Source organism: Bos mutus, chromosome 15, assembly GCF_027580195.1.
Source record: "Bos mutus isolate GX-2022 chromosome 15, NWIPB_WYAK_1.1, whole genome shotgun sequence".
NCBI lineage: Eukaryota > Metazoa > Chordata > Mammalia > Artiodactyla > Bovidae > Bos > Bos mutus.
Window position 1 is genome coordinate 29,437,217 of NC_091631.1, and position 17,364 is coordinate 29,454,580.

A 17,364-nucleotide genomic window follows, 5' to 3' on the forward strand; every position below is an offset into this window, starting at 1 on the left:
TGCCCAAATCTTGGATCTTCTTGAGGTCAGTGCTGGACCCAGCCTGCCTGCCTGCCCCCTTCTCTGCCCTGGCCCACAGCCCCCAAGAAGCGCCAATACTCACATACAGCCTCCTGTCCCCGAAACGCACGCCTTAGTAGCCCCAAGTATGTTGGCTCAAGGGGAGGCCAGACACGAAGCTCTCCACTCTTCTGCTCTTGGCCTGCGCTGTAACACCTCCGAAAGGGCAGCTTCCTCTGTTTCCTGCCACGTCTGTCTCTGACTGAAATAGTCCCTGCGGGGGCTGCCCCCTCCCCGCCACCCTCCACACCAAAGCCTGATGGAAACTGAATCTAAGGAGCAGGGAGGCGGAGAAAAGCTCTGTTTCCCGGAACCCTCCTCACCCCAGCAGAAGAAACTGGGTGATGAGGATGCAGAGAGAGGGGGAGAGGACAGAGACTGCTGGTGGAAGGCCAGCCCCACAGATCTGGCAGCTTCCTTTCTCCTCGGCCCTCTCTCAGTCTTCTCATCTATCAGATAAGTAGTTTGGTGATTACAGAACTTTCGGGCCCTCTTTAACCCCTAAAGAGGGGTTTTCCTGCTGGCCCAGAAGATAAAGTCTGCCTGCAAAGCAGGAGACCCAGATTCAACCCCTGGGTCAGGAAGATCCCCCTGGAGGAGGGCATGGCAACCCACTCCGGTATTCTTACCTGGAGAACTCCATGGACAGAGGAGCCTGGCAGGCTATAGTCCATGGGGTTGCAAAGAGCTGGACACAACTGAGCGACTAACACTTCAGCTGTAATACCCAGACTCATCTTTTGGGTCACTCCTCCACCCATCCCTCCATTCTTTTTTTTTGGTGGGGGGGGTGGTGATATTTTTAGATTTTTAAATTAATTTTTATTAGAGTACAGTTGCTTTGCAATGTTGTGTTAGTTTCCACAGTACAGCAAAACGAATCAGCCATATGTATACGTGTATCTCCTCCCTTTTGGACTCGCGTCCATTCAGGTAATCACAATGTGTTAGGTAGAGTTCCCTGTGCTACACAGTATGTTCTCATCAGTTACCGATTTTACACATAGTATCAATAGTGGATAGGCTCAATCCCAATCTTATCCCCCCTTTCTTCATTCATTCAATAGCTCACTCCTGATAATCCACCTAGGCACTCACTTACTCAGCCACCTTCTCCCTTCCTCTTTCCCTCTCTTCACAAGCATGCGTTAAGCGACTATATGCCATCAGATCCTCCCACATTCCCCCATGTAGCAGTCACTAGTCCCTTTAACACTATAGGCCCAGAGCTCCCTGGGATTGAGGGGTATAGGTTGTGGGGGTAGAGTTGATGCCCCAAGAACTTATCTGGGTGCATTCTCCCTGCCTGTGCCAGCCCTTCCCTGGCTGCTCCTCACCACCCAACCAGCTATTAGGACAATCAGAGGAGGAGCTATGGCTCCTTGATGTCCCGAGGGGGCCAGCTCTGGTGGTGGAGACAGTACTCAGGGGGTGACCTGGAGGAGACAGGCTTTCATTTGGAGCAGAGGAGGCAAATAGGGAAGCAGGGACAGAATGGTGCAGAGGACGATCCCTGCTCAGGAGTTTGAGGTCCAGGTTCTCATTCTATCTTGGTGCCGACTCACTGTGTGACTCTGGCAGGGCCAAAAGTTTAGACCAAACTGAGAAAATTCAGGTTTGAACTGCCAATAAACACTTGCTCAGGGACCTCCCTGGTGGTCCAGTGGTTGAGAATCTGCCTTCCAATCCACAGGGGATGTGGGTTCAACCCCCTGATTGGGGAGCTAAGATTCCACATGCCATGGGGCAGCTAAGCCGGAGCGTAGCAAGCACTGAGCCTGCGTGCTCTAGAGAGCCCCGTGCCATAGCCAAAGATCCTGCATGCTGCAGTGGAGATCCTGCGTGCCGCAACTAAGCTCAGTGCAACCAAATAAATAAATAGATATTTAAAAACAAAACACTTGGTCAGTTGTGCACAAGCTTATTCAAGCTTGTGCTAGGAGGTCGCTTGTGCCAGCTGAGCGGGTGGATGTCCTGGTCTGATCTGTGCTGTGCTGGAGCTCAGGAGGGTAACGACGCCTGGCCTTCAGTCTAGCACTGCTGGATTCCCAGGATGACCTCCCGCGGTCACCCCCAGCCCAGACCAGGGTGTCTGTCCCAACAATGGGAGCAGCTCCAAGCACTTCTGAAGGTGTCAGCCCCAGGATAGGGCTTGGGTCTCAGTTCCTGCCCTCTGGGTGGGCCTAGGAGGGAGAGTTCAGGTCTTAGGGGTCATGGGTCCACCTGGAAGGGCTTCTGGAGAAGGCATGTCTGCTGCTGGGCTTTAAAGGGTGGAGACGACCTGGACACACAGAATGAAGAGGGTAACCCAGGCAGGATGTGAGAAATGAAGAAAAAATATTGCAACCAGAGCACGGGATAAGTTGTGTGAAGAGGGGACCAGTTGGGAAGCATGAAGAAGGGTGGCCTGTCACAAAACCTCAAGCAGAGCCCAGGTGCCACCACCAGGGCTTTCCCCACCAGGCTTTCCAGCCCCTAGGCCCATTGCATGCTGCTTCCTCTGCCTGGGACACTTTCACTCACTGTCTCTGAATCATCCCATTTATCCTTCCTTATAGTTTTCTCATCTGTAAAATGGGAGTGTTCATTGGACCTACCACACAAGCTGTTGTAAGAATTAAATGAAACTCTGTATGTGAGCGGCCCTAGCACACAATAAGTACTTAATAAACGTTTGTTAATGGAATGAATCCATTCCAAGCCCAGCTCTGGGCTCCCTTAGAGCACCCCAGTCTCCAAGGATATCTGGGTCATCGGCACCAGGTATCTTTCATTTCTTCACTGCTCACCGTGTGCTGGATGTTCTATCTGCCATTCTGGGCAGGTAGTGGTGGAAATTATTCTCTCCATTTTACCAATTAAGGAACTAAGACTCAGGAAGGCTAGTCCCAGACTGGTGGCATTTCAACAAGGTCTTTCTCACTATACAGCCACCTTTTCCATTGTTCGCCCAAAGCCCTGGCTTAGATGGTCCCGCCAGAGAATTCCCTGTCTTCCCAGCACTGAGGGCCTCTGGCCAGGAGATGGCGCCAGTAGATGGCGCCAGGAGACTACCCAGGCTAGTCAACCTGCCGCCTTCGGACAGCTGCCCTAAGACGAGGTCTGGAGGCAGGTCTCCACACTGCGGGAGCCTGGCCCCTGGGGCTGGAGCTGAGCAACCTCAGGACTGGGTTCCCAACTTCAATTCCTCCTGACCCATGCCCCAGCCCTTCTCCCACTCATGCCCGGACAAGCTCCAGCCTTGTTCTCAGATCCCCCACCTGGGTGAGGTGACTCTCAGGAGACAATGGGGACACTGGCAGGGCCCAGAGCCAGGGCTGAGCCCTCCAGCTGAGGAAGAGGCCCAGGGAGTGTCTCCCAGACACCAAGCATTCACCGCCCAGCTCCACTCCATGTACGCTATTGGTGGAAACACTGAAGTCCCTCACCCCTCGGAGGGGACTATCTCTGCCCTTTCCTACTTTCAGTTCAAACGACAATGCCTGGGGTTGGTCTCTGCCTGTAGCAGAAGCAATCCAGTTTAGACATAAGAAAAAAACTGGTGGGTTGAAGCTCCTTGGGCCCCTTGGATCCTGGGGTCTCGAGATACCCTTTTTGATGACTCTGTAGTCTCATCCCATTGCAAACCTCGCCCCAAGGCCCTCTTATCGGGAAAGGATGAGGCGGCCTGCTGGCCAGAGGCAAGAGCTGGAAGCCTGAGTCACCACCTGCCAGACGGCCAGGAGCCAGCTCAGACTAGGCTGGACAAGGGAAGAGGCCTCCTAACCTTGGCCTGCCTGCCTTCTGGGAAACAAGGCCTGGAAACCCCCCTTTTCTGCCTGTCCCACCCACCCCCCACCCTCCCCGTCCCAGGTCTGTGAGCTTAGCAGCAAGGGCACAGGATGACAGAGATCAAGACCCAGCTTCCTTCCCTTGAGGAGTCAGACAAGCTGGGATCCATCACCAACTTGCTGTGTGACCCAGAGTGAGCCATGTACCCTCTCTGAGCCTGAGTTGTCACTAGATAAATGGCTACGTTCCTGAGGTCCGTTCCTCCCTGGCACTGAAAGAACAGTGGGCCGGGGCACAGCCAACCCCTCCTGGAGGGGTTTTGGTCTCACCTGTGGGATCAAGCTGTCTTTAAAAGCAGGCAAAACTTGTCAGGAGGATGGCACACAGAGGGAAGGGAACTTGATTTTTCTTTTCCCACTTCCCCTTCTCGCCTCCTGCTAAACAGAGATTAAAGCTGGAATTGAAATAGTCATTTTGAATGTAAGGAAGGGGAAGCCACAGCTTTGGGGGAATTGGGGAGTTGAAGCTGCTGCTTCTAGTCTTTCTCTGGCCTCTACAGGTTGAGTAAAGAAGAAACTTGGCTCTCCTGCAGCTTGACTATGCACAGGCCCCAGCTGCCCATCTGTGAGCTCATGTAATCCCCACCACAGTCTGGACAGATGTTCTTATTGTGCAACAATACTTCACAAGCCATTCTCTTATTTACTCTTCAGAGTTACCAGTACTTCACACGCCATCATCTCATTTACTCTTCACAGTTACCAACCCCACTTTGCAGATGAGGAAGCTGAGGCCTGGCAAAGTTAGCAAGAGGTTCTCCCTTAGGCACGTGTGTGTATGAGGAGGTCTGAGATCATGGTGACCTGGTGGGCACAGAGCTGAGAAGTCACAGGCAGTCTTGGGGTGAGGAACTATGCCACAGAGCACAGCCCAGAGAGCCAGCTGCAACAGACAACCCCTGCCAGAAGAAGGAGAGTCCATAACAGCCGACTTTCCAAGTCCATGCCCATGGGGGCTGCAGCACCTCCCGACCAGGGTTCTGGGAGATTCCAGGACCTTTCAGTAAGCCCTCTTCCCTAGTGCCAGTGTGAGAGTGTCTTTTATTCTTGCCTGGACCCCCCCAGGCTGTCCCACTTTTAAAATCTCCCCATGGAGGTGCGCCACTTGGATCTCCCTTCATGAAGGACCCTGCTGTTTAGCTGCAAAGGTGCACATGGTTGACAGCCCCCACTAGTACCTTCAAAACCCACTTATCCTCCCAGATCACCAGGCTCTAGTCCACTGGGGAAGAAACGGCCTGGGTCCAGCTGTCTGGCTTGTCTTGCAGGCCATCATGGTTCTGCTCCTCTGTAGTTTCTCCCACCTAATTCCCAGACCCCTCTCATGATGACAGCCTTCCCTCCTTCTTTCCCTGGAGCCTTGAGGATCTGGGAGTGAAAGGCCTGTGACCTAGGTCTGCCAATGAGACAAGAGTGGGCTCCTCAGGCCCTGTAACTAGCTCAGGGGTGGATGGGCAACCTTCACTGGGTGCCTCCAGTTCTGGAGTGTTTGCTAGAACACTGGAAAGGAGTGAGGTCTCCCAGTGGGTTTGCAAAGCTAGTAGGAAGTGAGCCTGGAGCTGCTGGAGCCAGGTTAACTGTGTGCCTGGCACTATCCTACAAACTGAAGATACTACCACTAGGAGGAGACTGTCCAAAATAAAGCCAAGGGATGGCAGAGTTGAGAGGTGGGAACACACAGAGGCGTTCCTGAGAACACCTTCGAGCACCTGATTCCAGCTATGCCTGGAGCTTTTCCTTGTACTTGACTTTTCGAAGGCATGAGCTAATATGTTCCCCTTATGCTTCAGTCTGTTTAACCTAGGATTGTCACTTAAAATCAGGAGTCCTGCCTACAGTCTACAGTCCTGCACCCTGCTGCCTCCCCTCCCCATGGGCTGCCCCCAACAGCCCATCTTTATAGCTTTGGCCTTAGAATCCTAATATCCCTGCAGTGGAGGCTGGAACTGGCCATGAGCCTGAAGGATACCAGCAGAGGGGCAGGCAGCGACTGAGGGACTGTCAGGTCCCGCCTGGATTCCATGAGGGCAGCCAGGAGCTCCCCACCACCATTCATTTTCCATGAGGAGAGCCCCTCTTCCATTAGCTTCTGGAGTGACCAGTCATCTCAATATCTCCTGAGAAGGAAACTAGAAAGGCAGAAATCCAGGGTCTCGTCTTAGACTCATCACTCAGTTGCTGTGTGATCCTGGGCAGATCACTTCACCTCCCCAAGCCTCATTTTCCCAAACAACTTTACTGCTATAGCTTCTTGGCTACCCAGAAGGTGCCAGCCACACAGCTAAGTGCTTTTGTGGCAGGATCTCTTTCACTCTTATGACAGCCCTGTGTGGTGAGCTGTTTATCCACATTTTACAAGACAAGGAAATGGGCTTTGAGAAGACTGGTGACTTGCCCAAGGTGACATGGTGAGTCAGAGGTGAGCCAGGGGTTGTACACAGATCTGAATAATGATAAAGTCTATGCTCAGGAAGAGAGGTGATATTTTCCCTACAGGAAAACTGAAGCCAGAGAGATCAGGAATTTTCTCAAAGTATACAGTAAATCCACAACTCCATCCTGTCTCTCGGGAACTCAGTGGCCTGAGATAGGACAAAGGAATGGAGACCAGGAAGTCAGGACAGAAAAGAAGAACAACTCAAGGGACAATGTTAGCCAGACACCCTCATTTCCCTAGCTTCGTTAGGGACTGGGGACAAGGTCTGCTTTCCCTTTGTGGCCCCAGAGTCTAGCACAGGCTCCAGCTCCCAAGAGGCACTGGCAAATGTCAGATGAGTGGACCAGTCTGTAGAGATGAGCCTCAGGGCTCTGTCCTTGGTGCTGCCTGGCAAAATAAAATAAAACAATAAAATCAAATCTTTATCTTGGCTGATGACATAGAAGACTTGTCACGGGGAATTAAGGTCATGGCCACAGGAGTAGCGCCTCTGAGCCTACCTGCGTCCCCCAGGCGCTGACCCTCAGGAAAAGCAGACCACTCACATTGCCTGAATGTTTACCGCAGGTTATGGTCCTGTCCTTTTCACAGACAGACACTGAGGCCCTAAAGGTAGGTAACTATGTCTCCAACTCTCACAGGCAAGGTTTGGGTGCAGAGAAAACTTCAGAGGAACCCCTCACTACCCATAAAAGGCAGCCCTCTGGCCTGGCCCTACTCTGACCATCTCTAGCACCTGAGCCCACCTGGCAGAGACAAAAGACCCAACTGGACCCCAGAGCTCAGGGGTCAATGATAAGTCTCTGACTTCTGGATCACTAGGCCAGAGAGGCCTTAAGAGCATCTGACACAGAGCTCTCCTCCACCCATCAGAGAAGGGGCTCCCTGAAGCCTCTTTGACAGGCTTGTCTGGCCCCTGCTCACATACTCCCCATGACAGGGAGCTCATTCTTTACCAGCTGAGCTACCAGGAAGCCCCCTGTTCTCCCAGGTCACTGCATTTCACTTTGAGAGAACTCACTGAGACATATGCTTTGTCGTACCAAGCCTGAGTGCTGCCCCCATCACTGCTTCCGTTCCCCAGTCTAACCTGCCTCTGGGGCCTTGAAGCTGGCTGCCCTCAATCCCTCAGGACACCCTGCAGAGACTTTCCCAGGTCTATTCATCAGCTGGTCTTCATTCCCACCAGCAAGTCCAGGGTTCATGTCCAGGCCCAGGGAACTTAGTAGTGCAGCCCAGAAACCAGGCAAGAGGTCAGGAGGCCATAACCATTTCCAAACCTGAGGACAAAGCCCTTTGCCTCCATCGTGTCTCACTCCCTGCCTGGGGACTGTGAGGGGGGCATGGCCTCTTCCCTCACCTTCATATGTGGGACTGGGGTCCCATCTGTTGCCAACCCAGTGTGGGAGGAACAGTCCATTGTGGGCATCTGAGAGGTGGCCTGTGAGGAAGAGAGCAAAGTCAGGCACCTGCCAGGCTCAGGGTGTTGAGTGGAGGGGCACTGGGTGCCACAGGGGTCTTGCTGTGGAGTATGTTTTTGTGTGTGGAGTGTGTATGAAAAACATAGGGACAGACCTTACTTCCTTCAGGTGGTCACTCAAATGACATCTTCCTGGTGAGGCCCTGTCCCTCCACTCCAGTGAAAACTAAACCTCCCACCAGCACACACTCATCTCCTCTCCTGCTGTATTTTTCTCCTTAGCGTGTATCATCTATTTTTTTTTTTTTTTTGAGACATCAATGGTTTATTGGACAGGGGAGCACATACTATCTTTAAATGTATTATTTTATGTGTTTGCTTATTGTCTATCTCCTCCCATCAGAACATAAACTTCATCAGGGCAGGGATTTTCATGTTTTATTCACTCTTGCATCCCCAGTGCTTAGGGTGGTGCCTGACATATAGTAGGTATTCAACAAATATTTGTTGAATGGATGGATGGATGGATGAATTTCTAGGGCTAGTTTGAGAACAGAGTAGACATAGGAACAGAAATCTGATGGCTCATAGGGAGCCTGATTCAAGGCTGTGTTTATATCACAAGCTGCAGTTGCGATATAGCACTCCTGCTGAGGCTGGTGCAGGGCTGGGGGGAGGGGAGCCTCATCTGTGGCTTCCAGGAAAAAGCCTGGACTCTGCTGGGAATTTGGGGTGGGGCTCTGGATAGGCATGGTACAACCAGAACATCTGTTTAGGTACTTGGCAGTGTGTGTATGTTGGGGATTGGGGGCTGATAAAGACCCGTGAAGGTGCCCCTAACTGGCAGTGTGTGTTGAGATTCAGGCTGTATGCAATTCCAGCTGAGAAGGGTGAACAGGACATGGCTGGGTGGGCCTGGGCTGCCTGCTTATTCCTCCTGGCCTGTCCAAGGTCTCCATCTCCTCCACCTCCTACACTGGCCCAGCTCTACCCCACTCTCCCCCAGGAGCCTCCAGCCTACACACCATCACTCCCTTTGCACCAGGGCTTCTGAATTGGAGGCCTCCGGCACTGGGCTAGCATCTTCTTGGCCCCTCTCCCTTCCTCTGCCAGCCTGGCCCTTCATTGCAGGACACCAGACTCCTGAGATCACAGCTCCTCCATTCATATCCCTCATCCATGGCACCAGCAGCCTGCTCAGCCCCGCATTGCCAAGCCAAATGTGGATGAAGGATGTAATTCAGCCCAGGGCCCTGAGACCCAGGAACGGATAGCCACCCAGCTTGGCTGGGCTCCCAAACTTCTGCCTGTCCCAGAGCAGCCTCTCTCCCTTCTCATCCAAGACTTCACCCCATCTTTCTTGTTGGGCCTTCTCTCAACCCCAACAGCCTGCAACTCATCCTTCAGAGCAAAGGAACGCCTTTCAGAGGCTCCTCCTTCAACTCCCTGGGTCACAGAAATAAATACAAGGCTGCCCCCCACCCACCGCATTTCTGCACCCCTTCCAGCTCCTTCCCTCAGCCCACAACACTCTCCATCCTCAGCTCTCCTCTTAGCAACATCTCTTCCTTGACCTGTGCCTCTCCAGCTGTGCTTCTTCCTCCTTCACAATCAAGCTTCTGGAAGAGTCCTTGCTGCCCTGCTTCTACTTCTGCCCCCTCTGCCCCCATTTCTCACACCCATACAGTTAAGCCCCGGGCACGGTAAAACAGGGAGTCTTTGGGCCCAGCTCAGGGGAGAGCAGTAGGCAACCTGTCTTTCAAGGTGAGATGGGGTCTGGGAACCAGTGACTATCTGAGTTCCATCACAAGGAAATCTCAATCTCAGAAGTGACCTTGATGCCACAGGCTTTCAGTAAAAGCAGGCCACTATGAGGTAACTTCTGTTTGATGTCACTCCTGCTGAGGCTGGGCAGGGCTGGGGGGAGGGGAGCCTCATCTCTGGCTTCCAAGAAAAAGCCTGGACTCTGCTGGGAATTTGGGGTGGGGCTCTGGATAGGCATGGTACGACCAGAATGTATGTTTAGGTGGGAACTGGGGAATTCTGGAGGAGGTAGGTGAGAGGATTGATACCTTTACATAGCTCATGATATTTGTTTGAGAAAACATCAGTTGTCTGTATCACAGACTAGGATGGGCTGTTGATCACAGAGCAGGTGAGGGTGGGGACACAAAGCTCACTCGGCTGTCCCCAGTATCACCCTGATCATACAAAACACGAGGATCCAATCCCAAATGGGTCTCTTCTCAGAGCTCCCCAGAAAACCCAGAACTATTCAAGCCCAGTTATTCTGATTCTCCCTATCACTCCCATATACTTCGCCAAACCTGCCCTGACCCCTGGGTGGGGTCCAGGTTAGTTAGAGTCAAATGTCCATTCCTGGCATCTCCAACCCTCTGCCAGCCATCACAGCTCCCTCTGCAGATCTTGGTACCTGGCAGACCTGGTTTCCATCCTGGCTCTGCAACTTATTTTGCAGTGACTTTACCTCTCTGAGCTCCAGTGTCCTTAATGATAAAATAGAGATAACAGTGCCCATCTCACAGCACTGCTGGGGCTCAAATGTAGTAATGAATCTAGAACACTTAGCCCAGAATCTGGTGCAAGCAGGTATTCACTCACTGGTGCTTCTTACTCATAATTTCATCACAGGCCAGCTTAGAAATGGCCTCACTTGCAATCTTTACTTATCTACCCACTCATTCACTTATTCACTCATTCATTTGCCGTGCATTTGCAGGGAGCCTTACAATATGCAGGAATTTCACTGGGCTTTGGTTTTTGTCCTTGAAAAGCCTCAGCTGATGGAAAGACAGATGGGGTCTCTAGGAAGACAGAGGAGGCCCCATCCCTGCCTGGGTTATCAAGGAAGGCTCCCTGGAGGAGGTGATTCTTTAGTGGACTATGGACAAGGAAGGGGAGGGTGTTCCCCACTGAGAGACCTGCTGGCGATATAAAGGCACAGGTATCCACAAGTGTTTGTGTTTGCAGGAGGTGAGGCTGAGAGGTCATCAGAGCTAGGTCCCAATAGGGACCAAAAACACACAATTGCCAGGCCACAGATTTGGCCTCTGCCTCATGGGCTCCAACCAAGAAACCCTAGATGGCTTGTAAAACAGAGCAGAGGTGTGATCAGATTTGAGATTTAGGAGGTTCTTTATGCTGCTGGCTGGAGGATGGATTGAATATGAGACAACAGGGCCTGAAGAGGGGCCCTGGCCCTGGAAAAGGGAGGCTGCAGGGCCAGCTGGTGGTAGGGCCAAATCAGGGGCCTTGAATGCCTGGCTCACAGCAGGCTCTCACCCCTTTTTGGCACCCCCTGGACAAGCTTTGACAGCCATCTTGATGGGAAGACAGACTGGAGGGGTTAAGTTCTCAGAAATAACCCATTCCAGTCCTCAGATCACAGATAGGAACCCAAGGCCCAGAGCACTGGGCCCTAGTCTCAGCCCTAGGGCTTCCCTGGTCTACAGCCTTGTAGAGTCTATGGAGGTATTCTGCCCTTGAGGTCAAGAAACACCTGGAGTAACAGGCAAATTTGGCCTTGGAATACGGAATGAAGCAGGGCAAAGACTAATAGAGTTTTGCCAAGAAAATGCACTGGTCATAACAAACACCCTCTTCCAACAACACAAGAGAAGACTCTATAGATGGTCAACGTCAAAATCAGATTGATTATATTCTTTGCAGCCAAAGATGGAGAAGCTCTATACAGTCAGCAAAAAACAAGACCAGGAGCTGACTGTGGCTCAGACCATGAACTCCTTATTGCCAAATTCAGACTGAAATTGAAGAAAGTAGGGAAAACCACTAGACCATTCAGGTATGACCTAAATCAAATCCCTTATGATTATACAGTGGAAGTGAGAAATAGATTTAAGGGCCTAGATCTGATAGATAGAGTGCCTGATGAACTATGGAATGAGGTTCGTGACATTGTACAGGAGACACGAATCAAGACCATTCCCATGGAAAAGAAATACAAAAAAGCAAAATGGCTGTCCGGGGAGGCCTTACAAATAGCTGTGAAAAGAAGAGAAGCGAAAAGCAAAGGAGAAAAGGAAAGATATAAGCATCTGAATGCAGAGTTCCAAAGAATAGCAAGAAGAGATAAGAAAGCCTTCTTCAGCGATCAATGCAAAGAAATAGAGGAAAACAACAGAATGGGAAAGACTAGGGATCTCTTCAAGAAAATCAGAGATACCAAAGGAACATTTTATGCAAAGATGGGCTCGATAAAGGACAGAAATGGTATGGACCTAACAGAAGCAGAAGATATTAAGAAGAGATGGCAAGAATACACAGAAGAACTGTACAAAAACGATCTTCACGACCCGGATAATCACGATGGTGTGATCACTGACCTAGAGCCAGACATCCTGGAATGTGAAGTCAAGTGGGCCTTAGAAAGCATCACCACGAACAAAGCTAGTGGAGGTGATGGAATTCCAGTGGAGCTATTCCAAATCCTGAAAGGTGATCCTGTGAAAGTGCTGCACTCAATATGCCAGCAAATTTGGAAAACTCAGCAGTGGCCACAGGACTGAAAAGGTCAGTTTTCATTCCAATCCCAAAGAAAGGCAATGCCAAAGAATGCTCAAACTACCACACAATTGCACTCATCTCACATGCTAGTAAAGTAACGCTCAAAATTCTCCAAGCCAGGCTTTAGCAATATGTGAACTGTGAACTTCCTGATGGTCAAGCTGGTTTTAGAAAAGGCAGAGGAACCAGAGATCAAATTGCCAACATCCGCTGGATCATTGAAAAAGCAAGAGACTTCCAGAAAAGCATCTATTTCTGCTTTATTGACTATGCCAAAGCCTTTGACTGTGTGGATCACAATAAACTGTGGAAAATTCTGAAAGAGATGGGAATACCAGACCACCTGATCTGCCTCTTGAGAAATTTGTATGCAGGTCAGGAAGAAACAGTTAGAACTGGACATGGAACAATAGACTGGTTCCAAACAGAAAAAGGAGTTTGTCAAGGCTGTATATTGTCACCCTGTTTATTTAACATATGCAGAGTACATCATGAGAAACGCTGGACTGGAGGAAGCACAAGCTGGTGTAAAGATTGCCGGGAGAAATATCAATAACCTCAGATATGCAGATGACACCACCCTTATGGCGGTAAAAGTGAAGAGGAACTAAAAAGCCTCTTGATGAAAGTGAAAGTAGAGAGTGAAAAAGTTGGCTTAAAGCTCAACATTCAGAAAACGAAGATCATGGCATCCAGTCCCATCACTTCATGGGAAATAGATGGGGAAACAGTGGAAACAGTGTCAGACTTTATTTTTCTGGGGTCCAAAATCACTGCAGATGGTGATTGCAGCCATGAAATTAAAAGACGCTTACTCCTTGGAAGGAAAGTTATGACCAACCTAGATAGCATATTCAAAAGCAGAGACGTTACTTTGTCAACAAAGGTCTGTCTAGTCAAGGCTATGGTTTTCCCTGTGGTCATGTATGGATGTGAGAGTTGGACTGTGAAGAAGGCTGAGCGCCGAAGAATTGATGCTTTTGAACTGTGGTGTTGGAGAAGACTCTTGAGAGTCCCTTGGACTGCAAGGAGATCCAACCAGTCCATTCTGAAGGAGATCAGCCCTGGGATTTCTTTGGAAGGAATGATGCTAAAGCTGAAACTCCAGTACTTTGGCCACCTCATGTGAAGAGTTGATTCATTGGAAAAGACTCTGATGCTGGGAGGGATTGGGGGCAGGAGGAGAAGGGGACGACAGAGGATGAGACGACTGGATGGCATCACTAACTCGATGGATGTGAGTCTGAGTGAACTCTGGGAGTTGGTGATGGACAGGGAGGCCTGGCGTGCTGCGGTTCACGGGGTTGCAAAGAGTCGGACATGACTGAGCAACTGATCTGATCTGGCCTTGAACCTGTTCCCAAGTCTGCCACCCCAGTCTCTTCCCAGGGGAAGCAAGGGTGCGGCTTTGGTAGATGAGGACTCAGAGGGGCCCAGAAGGATGACTTGTTACAACTGCCCAGCCCAAGTGGGCCCTCCCATTTTTGAGTGGGGAGAGGGGTCTTAGAGCTTCCTGAGTTCTCTCTTCTTCTCTTTCACACCCTTTTGGCAGCTAAGGAAACTGGGGCCCAGAGAAGAGAGGCATTCAGCTCCTGGGATAAACACAGCTCTCTGGACCTTGGAATGAGTGTCAGGTGTGGGAGACAGAACACTGGGCCCTAGTCTCAGCCCTAGGGCTTCCCTGGAAGCTCAGTCGGTAAAGAATCCACCTGCAATGCAGGAGAACGGGGTTCAATCCCTAGGTCAGGAAGATGCCCTGGAGAAGGAAACGGCAATCCACTCCAGTATTCTTGCCTGGAAAATCTCATGGATAGAGGAGCCTGGTGGGCTACAGTCCATGGACTCACAAGAGTCGGACATGACTGAGCAACTGAATCACCACCAGTCTCAGCCCTGCTGCGAGGGGCTGGACTCATGATTCCTGAGGACACTCAGCTGGGGAGGGGTGGAATTCCTCCTGCAACAGCACCTGGCTATGGCCTGGCCCCAGTGCTCAGCACTGTTTCCAGTGCTGTTCCTAGGGCACACTTCCCTTCCTTAGCAGCCTCTGGGAGGCAAGGCTGAGGAGGTCAAAATGGGAAGAAACCATGCGGTCTCTGGTTTGGGTCTGGGCTGGCAGAGGAGCCCAGGCCCCACCCTGCCTAAGGGGACAAATGATCCCATCAGCACACCTGGGTCTCCTTGGGGGGCTTGGCGAGGAGGCCCGGCTCTGGTCCCTAGAGCCTGCAGACCTGACCAAGCCCCCTCCGTGTCTGGCCTTGTGCTTGACCGTGACCCTACCCAGGAGAGTGAATGGACTGTGGGGGTATATGGGACTGCACCGGAGAGACGGTTACTAACTGGTTACAGTGATCAGTGCCACGTGACGGCTGCCTTCCAGTCTCACGAGGAGAGGCTGGTGCGGGGGGCGGTGGGCAAGGCCCCACTCACTGCATTTCCCCGATGGGAAACCCGAGGCCCCACTTCAAATTAATCACCAAGCTCTGCTTGTTCTCCATCTTTATACTTGTCAGGCTGTCCCCTCCTCTCATCCTGCGGTCCCTGCCTCAGGCTAGTCAGCAGCCACTTCCTGCTCCGTGTCTTCCACCTCCCCAGCCAATGCATCCCCTTTCTGCAGCTAGAGAGGTCCTTGCTCAGCAAAAACCTAACCTCAGGGCTCCCCCGTCCAAGCAGTTGTATGGCTTCCCAGTGCCTGGGGATAAGAACAAACCTAGTCTCTGCTGATCTCTCGGTTCTCAGCACTCATATGCAGCCCATCCACTCACACATAACCCACAGGGCACCAACCCATTTTCACTTCCTGAGTCCAGCTGTGCTCTCCTGCGTGTCCCAGACGGTGCTGTTTGTGCCCCTGGGTCGCTCTACAGGGCAGGTGGCAGGCTCTGGCTGTGAACTCAATGACATGGGAGACCCAGATCCTGCCCTCAGGAGCTCAGCATAGAAAAGGAACATACAAGTACCTGAAGATCCACAATCCAAGGCAGACATCCTGTTCCAGAGCCTGGTGGAAGCCCAGGCAGGGAGGGATGGTTCTGGGGGTAGGGAAGTCTCGATAGAGGAGGCAGCAACAAAACGGCCAAGTGTCCACAGAGGCCAAGGGCATTTCAGACAGAGAAAACAGCAAGGGCAGAGACTGGATGAGGCGCATGGAAGGACAGTGAACACAGCTAGAGCGGCAGTGTACCAGCAAATGTGGTCAGAAAAGAGGATCAAACTTATAACAATAATGATATGAGCACTGAGCCCGGTGTGCCAGATACACAATCATCATGACCTGTGAGACAATACTGGTATTGTTTTCGATTTATACTTCAAGTGGGAAAACTAAGCCACAGAAAGGTTAGTTAATTCGCCCAAGGTAGCACAGGTAGGAGTGATGGGCTATGAACCCAGGCAGTATGGATCAGAGTCTATAGTCTTAGCTCCTACAGTGCACCAGGGCTGGAGTAGGGAAGCACTCGGGTGACAGGCAAGTCCAGCCTCTCCACTGCTCTGCCCAACCTGCCTGGGACCTGGCTTGCTAAGGTTCACCTTCTCACGAATCACAGGGCCCCATAAATGCTGCCTCCTCCAGGAAGTCTTAAGGAATCAACTAGAAGGATTCCCTCTACTTCCAGAAGCCCCCACGGGAAATTGGAGATGAAGTATGGCTTTTCAAACAGAGCCTCCTAAGCCCAGTTGCCCAGTGGATTCCTGGACCCCCTCTGCCTGTCAAGCACCTCTGGCTGTGGGGAGCCGCCTCCTCCATTCCATGGTAATCTTGTTCATTCAAAGTGGGCACCTGACCCAGAGCTGGTCAGTCAGAGCATCCATCCAGACCCCTTACCAGTGGGTTGGTTCGGGGGAACAAATTAGGGTCTACCCCAGGCTTTTGGTGGAATCAACATGAAAGTTTCCCTCCCAGGATTATTAGCCACGAGGGCCATGGAAGCCTGGTGCTTCTGGAAAGGACTTGGATGAGAATGTAGTAATCCAGCAGAAGGTCCAGAGAAGAACTTCCCTGGTGGTCCAGTGGTTAAGACTCTGCACTCTCAGTGCAGGGAGCCTGGGTGTCGATCCCACAGGTCACAACTAAGACCTGGTGTAGCCAAAAAAATAAATATTTAAAAAAGAGAAGAAAATCAGGAGCAACGATATAAAAAGAGAGAATACTGATGGCATCATTGTAACTGGTGGATCTAACCATATCTGATCTAGGTCTACTTCTGAATCTGAATTTTTCTTTACATTCACTAAAACAGTTCCTGTTCAAATTGGTAGCATTTGTCGTATGCAATTGAAACATCCCTAACCAACATAATACCAAAACCACAGACAACAAAGGGAAAAATAAATTGGATTCCATAAGAACTGAAAACTTTTGAGCATTAAAGGACACCATCAACAGAGCAAAAAGCAACCCACAGAATGGGAGAAAATAACTGTAAATCATACATAGGATATGGGATTAGTATCCAGAATATATAAAGAACTCACTCCTACAGTTCAACAACTACAAAAAAAAGCAATTCAAAAATTGGTAAAAGACTTGAATAGATACTCTCCAAAGAATATATCCAAATGACTAATAAGCACTCAAAACCTGTGTTTTGAAAAGATGCTCATCAAAACTAATCAGTAGGAAAATGCAAACGCAAACCATATGTAGATACACACCTCACAGTCATCAGGATGGCTATTATAAGACAAAACATGAAATAGCAAGTGTCGGTAAGGATGTGGAGATCCTGGAACCCCTGGACATTGCTGGTGCGAATGTAAAATGGTGCAGTTGTGAAAAACAGTAATGGCAGTTCCTCAAAACAAAGAAAGAAACAAACAAACACAGAACTGCTAGAAGATCCAGCAGTTTCACTTCTAGGTGAAAAGAAGGGAAAGCAAAGACTCAAACAGATATTTATACACCAGTGTTCCTAACAGTATTCTTTACAACAGCCTAAAGGTAGAAACAGCCTAAATGTCCACGGACGGAAGAACGGATAAGCCAGTGGTGGTGCCTACATGGATGTTTGCTTTCCTGGGTACGTACCTAAGAAGAGAACTGTTGGGTCATACAGTAACTCTATGTCTAA

At 50.6% G+C, this 17,364-nt stretch overlaps 1 protein-coding gene across 9 annotated transcripts in view; it reads right to left on the bottom strand.

Moving 5' to 3' along the window:
• Nucleotides 1-17,364, bottom strand: part of P2RY6 (pyrimidinergic receptor P2Y6) — an 86,074-nt gene that overhangs the window by 10,974 nt on the left and 57,736 nt on the right. Inside the window, exon 1 of one of the 9 annotated variants that reach the window (XM_070383780.1) lies at nucleotides 4,161-9,199. The exons of 7 other annotated variants lie outside the window; for them this stretch is intronic. The gene's annotated coding sequence lies outside the window, so the exon portion shown is untranslated. Of the gene's footprint in view, nucleotides 1-103; nucleotides 3,853-4,160; nucleotides 9,200-17,364 lie in introns of those variants that run through there. One more of the 9 variants, XM_005893524.2, reaches the window with a different exon arrangement.